Here is a 6,311-nt window from a genome sequence, read left to right as displayed (position 1 = left end):
GGCTACACTGAGATTCGATCTCAGATCGTTTGAAGCTCCGAGAGGCTATTGTTAATGCATTGACCACAGAGCTATCGTCTGAATAACCTCGGTCTACTATTTTCTCTGTTTTAAAAGTTTGTTATATTCTTTTTTTATTTGCTTATGTTTTTTAACATTGGCAATTTACTGTCTCGAAATTATGTGTCGAAAAAATTATTAAAAAAAGTGTTTTTACAAGACCTTGTGCTGTTTATTTATTTATTATTATTATTATTATTATTATGCAGATGTTAATTCAGCCATTCTGTTGGATAAAAATTGTCCCTAATGTAAAATGGAAATTAATGGTAATTTTATTTTATAAATATAAAATATTTAATATAGGCTATAGGAGAAAAAAACAATATGGTGTAGCAATATTTTAGAACTATCAAATCTCTCTGCATTAATAATAAAAAAGAAGCCCATGTTTGTTCGGGATTAGAACCCGTGTCATCTGAATTATTGAAACGTAAGTTATAGCCTACCGCTCGGCCACAAATTTGTTTTGTTTTAGTTTGTTTGAAATGTATTTTTACATATTTTGCTTTCGTTAATGTTAACCAATTCTGTTGTAGCTTAATAGGCCTATATTTTTTCCCTAAAAGTTTGTTTTATTCTCTGCTTTGTGTGTTTATATTTTTACATATTCAATCAGTCTCATTTTTGTTCAAATAATGAAAAACGTTTTTTTTTGTTTACAAAAAAATCCACATCCTTGATGTGTCATTACAAGTGCACAGAAAATGTGAGTGATTCCTTCTGAGTGAACACGAGTGGATCTGACTGCAGTAGATGTAAAAGTTTGTTCATGTTAATAAATATACAGTTTTTTTTACATTACATAAACAATATTTCTTTTTGGTATTACAATTGATTAGGGTTGTCAAAGAAAATAGAGCAAATTGCCAGAGACAAGGACTGTTCAATAGTGAAAAAGTGGCAGCACAGCATAAGAAACCATCTCTATTGGACTGCAGCATCCTCTACTTCAGGACCAGAGAAGGTAGCCAAGTGGAAGTCCCTCATCAATCACATACAGGATGTTCACATCCATGATGATCCATTATTCCCACAATGTGAACATTCAGATCGAGTGTCAAAGGGCAGCATTAAACACTTCAAACCTGGTGAGTGCATAATATATTTCATATTATTACCATTACCGATCAAAGTGGCTGACTGTTGTTCATCTGTGTGTCCCACAGTGCTAATACTGTTTCCATTATCCTACACACAAATTAATACATACTACTATTCCAGGTTCAAAACCACTTTACAGAGTCGAAAAGGTGCTGACTAACAACAGAGTCCTCAAAGATGTAGCAAAGCTCAGCCCTCACTTCCAGACCTCATCCTTGGAGGCCTTTCACAGTGTTATTTTACGCTTTGCCCCCAAAAGTGTGGTATTTCCTTTTATTGGAATGCTGTGCAGGTATGCAATGTAAAGTTGTAGCCCATGTAGAATCATCTTATTGACATTTAATGAACCATAAAGTCCTATTATTTCATAATTGTATGTAATACAGGAAGCCTAGCATAAGCTATAAAATAATTTGAAAAGCAGTTATAACATTTCGAATGCTTTGTCATTTCGTATTATTTTATATTTTCTTGAAAAAATAATAACACTGTGTCACTCCTACTTTTTAGTAACTACATGTTTTTTTTTTTTTTTTGCTGTTTTAGGTTGTATTTGGCTGGCATGCATTTCAATGAAAATTCAAACCGTCCAAAGGCTACTACATCATCTGGAAAGCCAATGTACAGACTTTTGTTCCCCAAGGCTAAAAAAGGATTGTACACCACAAAACCAGTGACATCCAACCCAATGTACTGTAAGGTTGAATAGATGTTTTGATTAGTAATTTACAAAAAAAAAAAAAAAAAACACTAAATACAATACACACAAAGTGCATAGAACTTAATTTACAGTATTGTCAAAAAACATTCCAGGCTACGTCTACGAACTGATGACACTGCTTTTTGAAAAGGTTCTGCCAGATCCTTTTCCCTACATGGAGGAGCTGCATAAAATGACAGTGCGTGCCTGACAGTCTATGCACACAGTATGACAGACCTTCATTGGAGGAGGCCATTGCTGAGCATGTGTCGAGGTTTAGTCAAGGGGCAGTTTGAATCCGACATAGCTGCTTTCCGCATCTGGGAATTTTTGCCGTATACAAAGGACAACGCATGATAGTATTACAACTCTGATCTTTCTGCCTAGATAGCCCCAGCACCAACTGACAAAGCTTCTGTAAGCCAAATGCCTGTAGCGCCTGATGGAAACAGAGAACAGACATTTCAAATTAAACATTCGAAATGTGTTTTGGAAAGTGTTGTGTGTGTGTATATATATATATATATATGTCAAAACTATTGTTATTTGAATATACATTTTGTTACATTAAATATTTATAATCCATATTAACATAAAACAATTGTGTATGTCAGTTTTCTTACTGGTGTAACCCTCTGAGTCTCAAAGGACCATAGTCTGCCCTGTAAATGTTATGTGCATTCTGTAACGAATACAAATTTAGGCAAACAGGTTCAAGTCCCGGGTGATGCATCATACAGGTAGGTGGTACTGGTGCCTGGTTAATTCTTCTGACAACCTATTGACAAGGCTATTGAGTTTACAATTGTAGTACAACATGTATGACATGTAATACTCAAACATGCAGATAAACATAACTATTATTATTTGTCTTTTATTATGTGCACATACTTCAGGGGTCTCCATTCAGCATTTATGTTCTTGCTCAGTGGGCATTGCACCACAATTGCCACAAGTGCACCTGTGAATGTTTAAAGCAATCATAAATGTATTTGATATGACACCTTTTTTCAGCACAAGACTGAATTGTCATTTTAAGGGTATTTACAATATTACTTTTTATCACTGGTTAATATAAACACATTTGTATAAGAGAATCTTGAAAATATGTCGCCTTTCTAGTAGGCCTACATGTGATAGAAAATTAAAAATGTTGCCTTATCAATGCTGCATCTTCAAATGTGGCAAATATGAAATATATCATTTCATTGAAATTAGATAAATAATGTTAAACTGTTAGCAAATTAAGCTATAAAGGATAATTATGCAACAATAATCCGTTTTCAAGTGTCTCGGGTTACAATTTTATTAATTCAAAACAGTTTCACTTTTCATGTGGACACAGGCTGATCCAGTCTTCGTTGTTGTGGTGATGGTTCATTTTCCTCTGATTCCTCGTCTGATTCCAGCTCAAACATATAAGGTTTTATCACTGCAAGAGCCATCGCTTCGCGAGCATCACCCGCTACTAAACAGTTACGCTAAATCCGCAAATGTTCTGGCTGGGGGCGTTGATAATTGATGCATAGGCACTGACGTTAGCCAATCATAACAGTGGGTGTTAACACTGAACTCTTAAAGGGGAAACAAACCCAAAACAGACTGTTTGAATCAGAGGATGAGAAACAGGTTGGGAAAAGGTCATAAATCAATACATTTTAAAAGTTTTTTGTTAAAAAAACTATAGTAATACTATAATTGCACCTAGGGGACCATAATAATAAAATAAAAAAAACCCATGTCATGACCCCTTAAGTTAGCACTCTTTAACATCCGCTCACTTAAAAATAAATCACTTCTAGTCAACGACTTAATAACCACAAACAATCTGGATTTTATGCTTCTGAATGAAACCTGGCTAGAAGACAGCTGCAGTGCAACAATCCTCAATGAAACAGCTCCTCCTAACTTTACTTTTATGAGTGTCTGCAGAGCTGTTAAGAGAGGTGGGGGTCTAGCTGCTCTTTTTAAAGATATCTATCAATGTAAGCAAATATCATTTGGGAATTACTTGTCTTTCGAATATCTGGGTATTGTGTTGAAAGGTGTTCCACGCATTTTACTTATCATTATTTACAGGCCTCCAAAATACTCTCCAGCCTTTGCTGAGGACTTTACAGAACTGTTATCAATAATTACCTCAGAGTTTGATTGTTTTGCCATTGCTGGAGATTTTAACATCCACATAGATAGTGCAGAGAACAATATGGCAAAAGAAATCAAAAGTGTTGACTCAACATGTACATGGACCCACACACAATCGTGGACACACTCTAGATTTACTTATCAGTAAGGGTCTAAACATTTCACCGATTGTTATTAAGGATGTAGCGCTGTCTGATCATTTCTGTATTTTCTTTGATATATTGATCTCTCCTGCCACTGAAGCTAGATCTGTGTCTGTCAAGAAGAGATGCTTAAATGAGAACACTAGTGTACTATTTATGAAGGCTATATCCTTAACACCAAGCATATCTGCGGACTCTGTTGATTTTCTCCTTGATTCTTTTAACTCAAAAGTTAAAAGTGTAATTGATGATATTGCTCCTGTTAAAGTCAGGAAGAAGAGTGGAAGACAAAAAGCACCTTGAAGAAACTCAACAGCAGTGCAAAATATGAAAAGACAATTGTCACAGGTCGGGGCGGAGCGCCAGCGGGCCGCCCACCCCTCACTTGCGTGCCGCCCCTGAGGGGCCGACCGTGGACACGAAGGGAAAGGCGGACACAGAATTCAAAATAAATATGCTCTTTATTAAATAATAAAACCAATCTTAAAAAGTCTCTTCAGCATTCTCTTCTTTTGGGGAGCAGGTTCTTCACTGGACTCAGACAGAGAGTGGAGGATACGTATATCTCACAGCATTAGCAGGTTCTTCTCACAGCACTAGCAGGTTCTTCACTGGACTCGGAGAGTGGAGGATACGTGTAACTCACAGCATTAGCAGGCTCTTCACTAGACTCGGGCAGAGAGTGGAGGATACGTGTAACTCACAGCATTAGCAGGCTCTTCACTAGCCTCAGGCAGAGAGTGGAGGATACGTGTAACTCACAGCATTAGCAGGCTCTTCACTAGACTCGGGCAGAGAGATGAATGAACATAATTCACAGCTTCCGCGTTCTCTTCTTCAGCGTTCTCTTCGTGTATCTCAGCACCTTCAGACAGAGAGAGGAATGAACATAATTCAGAGCTTCCGCGTTCTCTTCTTCAGCGTTCTCTTCGCGTATCTCAGCACCTTCAGACAGAGAGAGGAATGAACATAATTCACAGCTTCCGCGTTCTCTTCTTCAGCGTTCTCTTCGCGTATCTCAGCACCTTCAGACAGAGAGAGGAATGAACATAATTCACAGCTTCCGCGTTCTCTTCTTCAGCGTTCTCTTCGCGTATCTCAGCACCTTCAGACAGAGAGAGGAATGAACATAATTCAGAGCTTCCGCGTTCTCTTCTTCAGCGAGCTCTTCACGTATCTCAGCACCTTCTGACAGAGAGAGGAATGAACATAATTCACAGCTTCCGCGTTCTCTTCTTCAGCGTTCTCTTCGTGTATCTCAGCACCTTCTGGCAGAGAGAGGAATGAACATAATTCACAGCTTCCGCGTTCTCTTCTTCAGCGTTCTCTTCGTGTATCTCAGCACCTTCTGGCAGAGAGAGGAATGAACATAATTCACAGCTTCACCGTTCTCTTCTTCAGCGTTCTCTTCACGTTTCTCAGCACCTTCAGACAGAGAGAGGAATGAACATAATTCACAGCTTCCGCATTCTCTTCTTCAGCGTTCTCTTCGCATATCTCAGCACCTTCAGACAGAGAGAGGAATGAACATAATTCACAGCTTCCGCATTCTCTTCTTCAGCGAGCTCTTCGCGTATCTCAACACCTTCAGACAGAGAGAGGAATGAACATAATTAACAGCTTCCGCGTTCTCTTCTTCAGCGTTCTCTTCGCGTATCTCAGCACCTTCTGGCAGAGAGAGGAATGAACATAATTCACAGCTTCCGCGTTCTCTTCTTCAGCGTTCTCTTCGCGTATCTCAGCACCTTCAGACAGAGAGAGGAATGAACATAATTCACAGCTTCACCGTTCTCTTCTTCAGCGTTCTCTTCACGTTTCTCAGCACCTTCAGACAGAGAGAGGAATGAACATAATTCACAGCTTCCGTATTCTCTTCTTCAGCGTTCTCTTCGCGTATCTCAGCACCTTCAGACAGAGAGAGGAATGAACATAATTCACAGCTTCCGCATTCTCTTCTTCAGCGAGCTCTTCGCGTATCTCAACACCTTCAGACAGAGAGAGGAATGAACATAATTAACAGCTTCCGCGTTCTCTTCTTCAGCGTTCTCTTCGCGTATCTCAGCACCTTCGGACAGAGAGAGGAATGAACAGAATTCACAGCTTCACCGTTCTCTTCTTCAGCGTTCTCTTCACGTTTCTCAGCACCTTCAGACAGAGAG

General features: G+C 38.6%; 1 long non-coding RNA gene across 1 annotated transcript; it reads left to right on the top strand.

Annotated features, from left to right (window-relative positions):
• Positions 1–855: 855 nt before the first annotated feature.
• Positions 856–1,852, top strand: LOC309490629. Its single transcript, XR_014202785.1, has 3 exons — positions 856–1,151; positions 1,285–1,456; positions 1,711–1,852. It is a non-coding gene; the product is annotated as an uncharacterized lncRNA (long non-coding RNA).
• The last annotated feature ends 4,459 nt before the right edge of the window (positions 1,853–6,311 follow it).

Source organism: Leuciscus leuciscus (genome assembly GCF_965113295.1).
Source record: "Leuciscus leuciscus genome assembly, chromosome: 25".
In the NCBI taxonomy this organism is placed as follows: domain Eukaryota; kingdom Metazoa; phylum Chordata; class Actinopteri; order Cypriniformes; family Leuciscidae; genus Leuciscus; species Leuciscus leuciscus.
This window is presented reverse-complemented; position numbering and strand designations above follow the sequence as displayed.